This window comes from Condylostylus longicornis, unplaced genomic scaffold (genome assembly GCF_029603195.1).
Source record: "Condylostylus longicornis isolate FDR11 unplaced genomic scaffold, ASM2960319v2 ptg000013l, whole genome shotgun sequence".
Taxonomy (NCBI): Eukaryota; Metazoa; Arthropoda; class Insecta; order Diptera; family Dolichopodidae; genus Condylostylus; species Condylostylus longicornis.
The window spans coordinates 14601033-14615102 of record NW_026577982.1 but is presented as its reverse complement, the minus strand read 5'-3'; the positions used below and the strand labels follow the sequence as shown (position 1 = coordinate 14615102).

Here is a 14070-nt window from a genome sequence, read left to right as displayed (position 1 = left end):
TTTATATATGAATGTTTGTATGTATAAATGTTTTGTATTTACATAATATTATATTTCTATTATAATTTATTCCGAAAAGCATTCATAAAAACTATTTTTGTATATAATTTATCTATACAACTTAAAAATAATAGCAATACAAAAACAAAAAAAAAATATATGTATAATTTATTATAGAAAATATTTTCTATAAATCTGGCGACATTTTACACATACATAGGGTACATATAATAAATTCTGTAAAATATAAGAAAAAAAAAATTTTTGGACCACTTTATATTGTAGCCATCAAAATTACATTTACATAGCTAATTTTCTTATAATATTTATTATAACTCAGAAAATTTACAATAAACACACTTATACACATATATAAATTTCATATACGTTGTATAATTTTTTACTATTTGACCTACATAAAATTAAAATTTTGCATGTTGTTTTATTATTACAAATTTTCTACACTTGAACTTGCTAAAAAAATTTGTAATAAAAAATATTGGCTAAAGCATTTTAAAACTATAAAATTTATTTTGAACCGCATACTGGAATACAATCCAATTTTATTTATTGTTGTTTTTTTTTTAATTTTATTTTTTTAAGGATATTATTAAAGATTTCTATAGCGTCTTTTTTTTACCCTTTAAATAGACACGTTTACTAAAAATGAGAAAAATTTCTAAAAGTTTTTTCAAGTGTTATAACTTTACAGCCATTCTATCAGCGTCACCATATTCTGTCAGCAGTTATAAGTAAGTCTACGAAATTAAAAAAAAATATTTTATAATATTTTCTTATTTTTATAAATATAATTATAACACTTTCATATTCAAATATTCAAATAAAATAAATATAAAAAATATTTAATATCCAAATATTGTGGTTAATTTTTTTTTTATAAAACAACCATTAAAAACCAATTTATTTAAATTTAATCCAAAATAATAACGATAATTTGACAACCGAAATACATACATAATACATATATTATTAACATGTATATGTATATAAAAGTGGTAAATTTCTAACCTCAAATTTAGAATTGTTTTATTATACTTTGTAAAAATAACAAAAAAGTTACTATAATTGGAGCATATGTATATATAAAGAAATTATAATATAAAAATAATAATTCATCCTTGGACTTGTAAAAATAATATTGATAACTACTTACAATATAAAATAATATCGATAAATTTTCATCCTTTCCTTCCTTCCTTACAGTCACGTCAATGTTAATAGGAGTAATAAATTTAAGTGTAAACAAGTTTAGTAGTACGTACATAGAAATTTGATATTTATTTTCTGTATTAGAGAAGTTAGAATTTTTTTTCGAATTTTAAATTGTTTGTGAGCAGAATTATGTATATTACAGTTAAATGATAATTGAATTATTTAAAAATTTTTAAGTAAAAAATATCAAATTTTTTTCTTTCAGTTATACAAATTATTCTTTGATGATAATAATCAACTTAAATGATCATTAATCACCCACATTGTGTTAGTCGCATTACTTTATGTGATGGATTGTTATTGTAATCAAACGAAAAAATTTTTTGATAATTTCAATTGAGACAATTAACAGAATATGATGGTGATTATAATTTATTCTTAATTTTTTTATGATATAATTAGATATAGTAGCAAGTTTTTGGTTGTCGGAAATAAAAACAGGATATTTCAGCTCTTAAACTTATAAGTTCAAAATTGTTAATTGAAAATTTCATTAAATTCCTTATAATTTTTTCAAACAATTTTAGGCAATGAATTCCTTAAAAACACCTCAAACTAAATCAGCCCCCTAAATTAAATCAGCTAATAAATTTTGTATATTAAATTTTGTAATCAAAATTAATTTATTATTTATAACATATCTACATATTTAAAATCAATTTCAAATTCAAAAATTTATGGGAAAATTTTACATTTTGATGTTATTAAATGTCACACTAAGTGAACAAATACATTAAATAAAGAATCGGAGTCGATAATAATGCACTATAATATAATTAAAATTTATCGAATGATTTATTCACCTATGCATGTACGTGCACGGATGTGTGTATGTATGTGTATACATTTATCTGAATTCATTTTATTAAATTATATTGCATATTATTATGCTTCTTATGTGTATTTACTTCCGATTTTTCTTATATCTACTATGTAATTTGGATTGCTTTTTAAATATCTGGCCCATTTCCAAAATTGTTATTAATAATTTCTTTTGTATAGAATATAATATAAAAACAAAAATTATATTCACACATCGTCAACAAATTATAAAGTAAAACAAAAAGGAAGACTTAAATAACAATTGTTTTTTGTATGCATACATACATACATATATGAAATTATTTTAAGATCAATGAATTTTATTCATGGCACACATGGTGAATTGATCCTTTTGAGTTTTTGTTTTATATCATCAGTGTATTGTGTCGTAATTATGTGTGAAAATCGGAAATTTTTAAAAGGATATTATTGTGTGAGCTTATACATACATATATACACACAAAATATAAATATCTTTTACATTAAAAATATATTTTTCCGATTTTTCTTTTAAATTTATTTTTATTATAAATGGGGTGAAAAGTTACGAGGTTAAAAACAAAAATAAAAACAAAAGAAAATAAAAATTATTTTTATTTTGTTATTGTTTTGAATTTTGCAAAGAAAACAAAATCAATTCCACATGAAATGAAATTAATATTTTGGTATAAAAAAAAAGAAAAACAAAGCCATATTATATGAAATCTTATGGAAATATTTTTTTTTTCCAGAGTATTCTCACATATTGTGATTAATTTGTAATTTTGTCTAAAGGGGGCGCATATAAATTGGGTATTGAAGCCCGAAATAAAACATATTATATACGATACGTGCGTATATGCATGTGTTTATATATACCTTCAATATACACAAACTAATATAAATATTAATAAATCTGTTGTGAATAGCACAATATAACCAACTCCTAAGATATTTTTTAGTTTAACAAAAATGTTGTACAAGATTAGAAAATATAAGCTTAAAACACAAATTTTTTCAAATTTTAAGAACATTTTGTAGGTATATAACAGATTCACTTTATATCATACAACTTGAACTCTCTGAAAAATTCATCAGTCAGTTGTGATACATGTGAAATGTTGTTCCACCACATAATCTCTCTTATTTGTAAACGGTCGATAATAAACAAGAATCTAAAGCAAATTTAACTTATTAAACAAATTAAAATATTCTACTGGAAAAATTCAAGCCGACGTCAAATACTTATAGCCTGTCAAGTGTAGAGTGTTCTAAATCCAAATACAGTATTTAGTTTATTTTAAAGTGAATTCTATTTTATAAAAATTTCTCTACAATGCAATGAAATTAAAAGTATTAAAAGTGTGCGTGGCTGCCAAAAAAATTTTTTTTAAACCAATAATTTTTCAATTAAAAAGGTACTTGCCTAAGTATTTTTCTATTTTTACTCAAAAAAATGAGGTCATATTACTTATATAAAAATTACCAAATTCTTTAAAATATTTAAGAAAAGATAAACTATGAAAAGAGCAGTTTGAATTTTTATTACATTACAAAATTTCTAATAAATTTATTGGCATATTAAATATTTCATTTTCATAATAAACTTTTAATGTATTTTTGTATATATTTAAGAGAATTTTAAAACTAGGCGACATACAAAAGTAATGATGTGAATGAAATTGTAAACTATACACTAATGTCCTTATTTTTATTAGTTCTTTTTTTCTTTTTGAATTTTGATAAGGAACCGGCCTCTTCCATTTGTGATACAATAGAATATGGTATAGGAACTAAATACTTTATTTATTTTGTAGGTTTATTTATTGCTGTTATAAGTTAAAATGTTGATATTTATTGTGTTTTATTTGGTATGAGTATTTTTAAAATAACTTTATGGCTTATTTAACAATTTTTTATTATAAATTATCTTAAAACACTTTAAACCGTATACCGAAAAAAAATATTCGTTATTACAATAGTGTGAATTTTTTTCGTTCAAAGGATCTCCTAAATACAACATATATATATTATATAATCCAATTTTGTAACTTGGGTATATACGATTTGAACTAATTAAAACCACAAATAAATAATGCGCAAAAATAATTGAAATATTATTATGAGATTAGTTTGTTATGTGAGTATAAAAACTTCCTTGTATATTGTGAATACTTCCTTGTACTGGAAGCTTAATTGAGTTTATGTCTCAAGAGTATGAATTGTACTTTTTATATAAAAATATTATAAAAAATACTGTATTTTAAAAAGTTGATCAAAATAGTCATTCCACATGTGGAAACTATTGACATTTCACACCTAGTTGCAAACAAAAGTTTTACCTATTTTTAATACCTCAAACGATGATATATAATATTGTATACTATTTGCTGAATCACCCTGTATAAAACTGCATTCAAATTTGTAACATTTTTTACAAAAATTTTTAAAATATTTTAAAAGTAACAACCCGTTTAAAAAGTTTTAAGTTTTCAAACTTGAATTGAATATTAAAATTTGTGTATTACTGTCTCTCTATAACGTACATTTGAATGTTATGGGAAGAAAATAAAGAAAGATTTAAATACCCTAAGGAATTGATTAAATTTTCAAAATTAATATACAAAGGGCATAATAAACTCTTTAAACTTTAACATATATGGGCTATTTGTTACAATTTTTCTTTTCAAAATTTTATTAATCTAAAAGATACGTGTTACAAGTTTACAGTCTTTTCAAAAGTTCTTATTCTTTTTATACATCTTTGTTGTATATTGAAAATTTACATATGTATATATGTAATTATAAATATATCGCAACTCTTTATAATTTTTTTGTTGTTCAAGATCATGTTAAGTATTTTAAAAAATCAATTTGATTAAATCAAAACTTATAATAACTAAAATTAAAATAAATTGACGCGTCGGTAACATCAAAAACGCAATGAATCAAACATACATACACTTGCTTCATCTTATACGAGTTCCTTATGCACAAAAAATTTACTTTAAATGCTTATAACAGGCATATATTACTTATATATGGATTTAATATGTTATTCTCTTTTATCACATTTCATCTCAAAAGAACTTTCAAACAATAACACACAGCTTAAAAAATTAATTATAATAATATTTTGGCAATGACTGGCAGGCGTTGAGGATTTGATAAATTATGGTAATTTGTATATGCATTGTATTTGAGTATGAGTTGTATTTTAATGGACACCTCTTCCTTATTAAGCCTTATTAAATTTTTTATGATTTTTTCAAAATTTATTTACTTTTCTGATTTGGGAAATTTTAAGAATTACTTAAACTGTGCTGTTGACGAAAATTAATTATTATAAAGAAAAGGTGACTATTACTGCATTTTAGTATATATACACAAGTTGATTGCAATATCTTACTACAAACTGAAGAATATGAAATAAAGTCTAAATTTGAATTTGAATTAATTACTACATGTATATATAGATATATATATAATGCAATTTTTAAGTACATTACATTAGCATATTTGACCTCTTTATGTTAATTTTGAAAAGCATGACTAGTAATTCACATTTCGCTCTCTCCCATTTTATATATTAATAAAATCAACATAAAATTTAACTTCATTTTTAAATTATTTTACATATTTTGTAAAATAATTAAAAAAATTATTATTCTTTTTAAGAATTATATTTGAACGGAAAACGCTAATGCAGATAATATGTGCCTGTGTATAGGGAAAACTTTATTGGATTGTCAACGAAAATGAACAAAAATTTAAAATTATTTTAACAGCAATGTTTATTTGAAGTAGTTTTGTTTTTACAAATTCTTATAAGCGCACGGTGAAAGAAGTAGCAAGTCCTTATATTTAATTTTTACTAATAATAATTGAACTTTTTCAATTTCTATTTTATGAAGAATTCCCAAGCAGTTCAACAGTTTCAGTGTTCATATTAACAGTAATTTTGATTTACGTTCGTTATTTCTGTCATTATTTTTGACTGATATAACGAAAACTACCGAATGACTTTAAGAAATAACGAAATTGCCGAATCAATAGTCTTATGTATAGATACGAATTTTCAATTTTGTTTTTTTTTAATAAAAATGCAATTTAAAAAATTTTAGGTATCAAATAAAAGGAATTTCATCGCCATTTGCATATTTTTGTTTCGTGTTCAAAATTTTAATTTTTTGCTTTATAAATTTTTTGTTTTAAATATGATTATGAAAAAATATAAAAATTCAAAATATTCCATTAAAAAAAACTCAAAATACCCAAACATAAAAAATGATATTTTTTGCTTTTTTTTATGTACTATGGAAAAACTATTCCGGAAGGAAATATTTTTTTTCTATTTCGTTGTAATTATTAATCTTATAAGTAAAAGGACAAGTAAGTTACACATACATATGTTTGTATGACTGTGAATGTAGTTGTATGAACAACAAACAGTAAAATAAATACAATATTGAAAATGTATGTGCATATTTATGTACTCATTATTTGGGTCTGAGTTATAAAACGAGTGATGAAAAGTAATGAATGGGAAGTAATAAAAATTTTTATAAGCAAAAACTTAATAATATTTTTGAAAGTTCAAGGAAACAAAGTTTGCTTCACATGTTCTAGAAAAAATAAAAAAGAGAACAAAAAAGCTCGAGAAAATAGAAGGGTACTAAATAAATATTCAATTATTTTTTATGAAAATATCTTTTATTAACAACTATAGGGTTAAATTAAATGCGGTAAGATTATATTTGAAATAATTTTTCTAATAAAGTTGATTGCTGGTTAATTTATCTATACAGAATGAATTTCGCTTGTATCCCCAATTGTTTTAATTTATGCCCTAAATACGATAAGACATTTTCCTTTTTAGTTTAAATTTTCCGAACTGAAAAAAAAATTTCTGAACTGAACAACTGAAACAACTGAAATGTAATAAATCATACTGATCGGTCAAAATCTGCATAACGTGACAAACAGTAACTGCAAAAATAGAAAATATACTAATTTTGAAATAACAGTTTGCGGTTGCAGTTTTTTTGTCCATTACATACTCTGTTCCTTCCACTAATAACCCAGAAACTATATTTTATTGCAGTTTTAAGTACTGCCTTATTGTGTTTAGGACATTAATGTCCAAATTGTTCTTACTTATTTTACTTTAAACATTCGAGGTTTAATAATGGTATATTATTGTCCATACACAGACATTTTTATTGATTATCGCCAAATGCTGTGGTATTTAAGGAGTTGCTATAATTTTGCTGTGAAATTCTCAAACTTAGTGTATAAGTATTAGAAACCGCAAACAGTTTTTCGATGTATTTGGCTTAGATTCTTGAAACATGGTGATTTTTACACTTTTTTAATCAATTGCAGATTCTTATGCTTGTACAATAAATAATTTATTAAAAGTGAGCAGTGTATGATTTATAATACATATATAACGACCAAATGTAATTAAAAATTTGAGAATATTTGTACATATTATATATTTTGCAGTTGGCATACCTTTAAAAAAAGCGGTAATAGTTAACGTGTATTAAATAAATATATTGAGACTTTTTCTTAAGGTGAATAACATTACAAAATATTTATGTAAAAAAAAATAAAAATAGAAAAACAAAATTAAATACATGCGATGCACGAATCCTTTTCCCATTTAATATTAAATAACCTAAAAATGTCCTAGGGAGAAAAAAAAACAAATTACGAAATATGTAAATTAATGAATGCTATAGAATTTCACGAATTTTATATACCTACATACATAAGTACATCCGTATAATATACGTTAACCAATTTTTCCATTCATTCACCCGAAGATTTATGAAATATAAGCGGGGTTTCGAACCTAAACGGAACAGGAACCCATGCAAAGATTTCGTTTATGTGCGAATTGTAATTGAAAATATGTTTGCTGCGCTGAAAGAAATTTCAATTTCATTTCGTTTGATCATATTTATTTATGATAACTGTACCATTGCTCTTTAAATTTTTTTACACGCAAAAAATTAAAAAAAAATTATTCTATTTGTTTTTATTTAAATAAATTTATTTTCAAAAATAATTAAAGGTACCTCCATACCCACAATTTTGAGGTTTTTGAAACCCTGAAAATAAAAAGAAATTTATTAAATATTTTTTATTTTTGTTCAAATCTTTCTTAAAGAAATTTTTTTATTTTCAAAGTTATTGATTTAATTAATAATTTTAATATTGGTAAGGGCGTTAATAAATCGATAAGTTAAATCGATAAGTAAGTAGGCGCGTTTTTAATTATTAAACAAAATTTTTAACGAAATCCCAAACGCATTGTAAATAAAAATTACATTTTCTAAATTCGGGTTTGTCACCCATCTAGTCAACAACATAAAACTGCGGCAAGGTTATCTACTATATCATGCACCATCCCTATATTCCTGCCCTATAATAGAAAAATTTGAACAGGAAGCAAAGTAGCACAAAAAATGAAACCTAAAATTACATAAAATATTGTGATAAAAAACAAACCCGTTTTGTAAAAATTTTTTATCCGTCTTACAGGTACTGCCTACTCAGTACTTCGATGACAGTCCGAATATCTGACATAATCGTTATCTCCTGTCCCCGACGGGTTTTAGCCTGGGCTTTACGCATAATTAAATGCCTGTTTTCTTAATAACAAGAGTGATTAAGAAACCTCAGTTTCAATTTTTTCTTTTATTTTAAACATGCATTCCATTCATGTATTTTTATCAAGATAACATTGATGTGTTAAAGTGTTACTTATTTATAAAATGAGTCATTTTTTTTTAAAAACTGACTTGATTACCTAGAGTTATATTGTTAATCAGAAACCGCATTCCAATACTTTTTACACAATATTTTTGATGATATTAGTACTTACAAAATATAACCGCGTTTCTATGCTAAATTCGAATTGAATCACATAACGTTCTTCATACACTTAAATATGTACTAAAAATAGATATGTATATATATGATTATAACTAATTATTTATTTATTAACAAAAATACAAAATTCTTTGTTTTTTAATGTGTTTTGTATTTTTAAATGTAGTACATGTCTTCCCGGTGTTTATTCAAAGTTGATTTTATAAAATGCCAATAAATAAATATGTATATGTATGTATATTAAGTAACAATATAATACGATAGTAAAAAAAAGATATAACGTGACAAATTGTAAAGAAAATTTAATGAAATCTGTTTTATTTTTTATTACAAACGTCATCAAAAGCTTAAAATTAAGTTATTTGTTCTTCAAGCAAAGCATGTTATTTTGTAAATTATTTTTACTATAATGACAGTTAGTTTAGAAAACATACATATTTATAATTATAACAACTGGCTTCATATAATGTACATATATACTTTTTACTTAGTAACACAATTTTTATTAATGGTAATTAATTGCATAATAATTTTTATAATTTAATAATTAATGTGTTTTATTATACATTTCTAGCCGCCTCATTTGATAAAATAATTCAAATATTTGACATTAGCAATGAGAATTTCTCTGTAAAAATATGTATGTACATATGTATATGTGTAATATATAAGTACAATTAACAATATAAATCAAAAATAACAACTGCATAGTGGATAATAATGCAAGTTTATATAACAAACATATTAAATATAATGTATATGTTTCTCCATAATGTAAATGTTATAATAAACTTTTATTTTTTAATTAAGTAAAGAGCTAGAATAATTACAAATATTGTTATTCTCGAGGGGGAAATGCATAACAGAACAACTTTTAATAGCTAAATTGAAAATTTTTAGAAACAATTTTTATCTAAATGAATTTCCGAAATTTTCAATAGATTAGCTTTAATTATATTTGTTATGTTCTATTTAGGGATATTATAACAGTATATTATTTTATACTATACAGTTGAATTTAATATAGTTGAAAGAATAATTAATAGTTCTTTATGTAATTATAAAACTTGAAGTAATTTATAAAAATAATAGAGGTGTTCAGAAGTACAATCATAAACTGTCATCCACCAACTTTCAAATGTAACGTAAATTTGACCTAATCGGCAAAATATTTTTGCTTGCAAAATAAGTAATAAACTTTGCATTTATGTCACCTTATGTCAGTTCTCACAAATTCATGATAATTTTTAATACTAACTCTTCATTTGAATTTTTTGTTTATTCAATATTTTAAGTATCGCATCCATTATCAAAAAAAAATGGAAATATTTAATTTAATTTTCAAATAATAAAAAATTAGAAATTTCCAAAATTGCAAATTTTCATTTATTCTTATAAAAATTTTTGTCCTTCACATATTTTGATGTTAATAAAGAGTGCTTAAATTTTGTTTTTGTTTTTTTTTTCAAATAAAATTTGTGTTTAAATTGTTATAAAAATAGTTATGAGCCCGAATGTATACAAAATACTTAACACATTACACTCGCCACATAAATGAACATATTCTATATAGCTATACATTCGTATTTGTTTTATTATGCAATTCAATTGAAAATTCATAAAAAATTAGAATTTTTGCATTTTTAATCTGCAATAACACATTAAAAAAAAAGCAAAACTTGAAGAGCTGTTAACATTCCGTATAACACTTAAGGACGGCTTCAAAATAATCAGTACAATTAAGTAATATACGTGTATAAGTATATAACTTGGTGTATATATTATAAAAGTACGTGTGTGTAGTATATTTAAACGATGTCGCATGTGGAATACATAAATACTTTAAAGAAATGAATATTATTATGTACGTTGCATTTTAAACTGAATTTAAAGAGAATTTTATAAAAGTAAGGTATAAATTAATAAAATAAAACGTTTAACAACAATTTTATTATACTATAAGATATTTCAAATATCTTTTATAAATTTGGCATCACAATGACTACAAAAATTCAACCCTTTTTGTTGTACCAACCAAATACGGTTGATGACATTCAAGTTATTACAGTCAGGTCTACTTGAGATCCAAGATTTGTCTTAAAAAAATGTTTCACTAAAAATTGTACTCCTTTTTTTTTCTTTTGATCATAAGGCGTTGACAAATTGAGAATCTATCAGAAGTAATATGAAAATCTGTCAACTCCAAATAAAAATATGTACAATATTACGAAGTTTGGATGCATATTAGTCCCCGTATCTATTATACGTATATTAAATATTTCAAATTTTATCGGAAATTTAAATACGAAATGATGTTGTAAATGAAATAAGATCTACAAACTACGTTTAACATTTTGGGTCTTTAAGAAGTAAAAATAAAAAGAAAAAAAAAAAGAATTTTCTTTCTTGCATCATGCCCCAACGATTATTGTAATGATGACGGCGGCGATGATAATGTTGATGGCCGTGTTAAAAATGTTAACCGCTAAATAAATATTAATAGACAAGCAAAACCAATTTTAAGATCTAAATGGTTGAGTTTATGAAGAACATAACAAAAATTTTCAATATATATATATATATATATATATATATATATAAGAAATATAATTCAGCAATAAATTCATTTCACGAGAAGCATGCAATATTTATGATTGCACACACTATACGATTTTATAATGAGAAGATTTTTTAAAAGGAAATTTACTGTATAGGGTGCGACACTAAAATTTTTTGTTTTCAATAGAAAATCCTTTAAAAATTTAATATACACCGGAAACTCGAATAACCACTTAAATTATCATAAGTAAATAAGAAAATGAATTCCGATGCCAAAAAATTTTGGGTAAATTATTTGTAACGTACTTTAGTAAGTTAATTTTTAGTTATTGAGATACGATAAATATTAGCGCTATCTTAATATGATCTTGAATGCGATCCATCAACCTATGTATCTTAAACTGAATCAGAAATTCTATGTATAAGAGATTTATGAGACATAATGCGCCTTCAAATAAAAGAAACGGAATAAATGGAGTATGTACGTGAGTGGCCAGCTCTGGAAAGAAAATTACTTTGAATTCTCAGCGGAGCTGCGATCTTCCAGGGCTCACAAATCGAGTTTATTAGAAGGGTGGATTCCAAGCGAGTGAGGAGTGGGGGAGCACGATAGATTCTTATACGTGGTCCCGGTGCACTATTAGCCCGGTTAAAAAAAATCTACAAATCTACCCTGTATTCTACATTATATTATTTTGAAATTCACAATTTATATACTTCAAATGAATGTACATAGGCACAATCCAGTACATAAAATGCATGTAAAAAAATGTTTTCTTTTTTCGTAAATATTAGACTTTTTGCATAAAAGATAATTAAATTGACATTTAATAATAGTACATACATATATGTACATACATTAACACACAATATATTATAATTTAAATAGTATGTGCGCGTATAACAACAAAATATAAATTTATTTATAAAAGAACGTCATATTGTATTCAATATTTATGTAATGCATTCAGGCATATTGTAAAGTATGTAATAAAATTTCGTGTAGTCTTATTTATTATGTGATATCCTGTCTCCTTTTCAGTTTGAAACTTTATCATCGTTTAGAAGTTTTCAAAGTCTTTATACTGTACTTGTATAATTGTATAAAGACTCATGAATGCATGCATGCTTACGATGATGAAAAAATATAGGCCGCGCGTTAGCTTTAGGTAACAAAAAAAAAACATGGGTACCTATTTTTCTTTTTAATTTTTTTTGTTCGTGTGTCAATATTGATTTTTAGTTTACCGGATTCTTTTAAACTCCTTCCTTTAATATTACATGAATAATTGTTTGATTATTTTAATTCCATTATAATGAAATATTATAGAAAAAATGTTAGAGCAAATAATATATTATAAGAGTATGTTTTGAAATGTTATAACAACAATAATAAATTAAATAGAGGCTATTGTGAATTCTTGTAACGTACATACATAATATTATACATTAAATTATTAATACGGAAGTAAATATAGGATTTACTAATATAACAATAACAAAAGTAAAAGCGTGTATTTTTTATACACATATAGCAATATACATATATACGTATTTATTTAATAAAGGAATGAATTTTTATGTTTTCTAACACTTACGGTAAACAAAAATTGTCATGAATTACAACTAAACTCAGACGCTATTAATTTATTTATAAAATTATTTTAAATTTATACAATTTTTAATTGACTAAATCTTTTAAATTTAATTTGATTTTTTAATAGAAAAATCAATGATTCATTATAGGTTTATTAAATAATTTAAAAGTATTTTTTAACTCATAAATCAAAACTGAATCAGTTTATCTTTGCCAATTTAGTATTACAAGTGTTTGCAAAATCTATACTTAAATATTTTTAAAGCTCTGTCACTTTAATTCTTAATTTTAATCTTAGAAATTATTTATTTTATTTAATTCAAAACAAATTCAAATTAGCTTAGCAACTCGTAGCGAGTATATACTCCGTAGTACTTAGCAATATAATAGAATTCAATTCAATTCAATTCAAATTGGTTAAAAAATCAATTATTTTGTCATTATAAGTAAGGATTCTATTTACACGTAATTTACGATTGTTTTAAATTCTTTAAATATTTCAATTATTATGTAAGAGTTTATGGTCATAAAGTAGCGGGATTTATGATTTGCAATTAACTATACTTGTTGACGTATAATTTTATAGGTATCTATAATTAGATAATTTATTTTATTATATTTATTTTCTAATAAAACATTGATTACACTTGATACCGTGTATAAAATATGATTCATTATATTGAATATCAATAAAAATTCAATAAAATGAAAAATTTATGAAAAAAAAAAAAAAGAAAAATGTTTTTGTTTTTTTAGTATTGTCAAAATAATTTTATATTTTATCTTATATACGATTACACGATAAAATCAAAATAATGACATTAACCTAGTTATTCTTAAATCTTGTTCAAATATTATTATATAGGTATGAATGTCATTACATGACATTAATCATAATACCCATGTATTAAGGGTGAATGACATTGAGTCATAAATTAAATTTTATTTTTTAAAATACATACTTAAATATATACCTA

The 14070-nt window shown here is 23.2% G+C and overlaps 1 protein-coding gene across 5 annotated transcripts in view; it reads left to right on the top strand.

Moving 5' to 3' along the window:
• Window positions 1-14070, top strand: part of LOC129605277 (uncharacterized) — a 43224-nt gene that overhangs the window by 8511 nt on the left and 20643 nt on the right. The gene's annotated exons all lie outside the window — the stretch shown is intronic.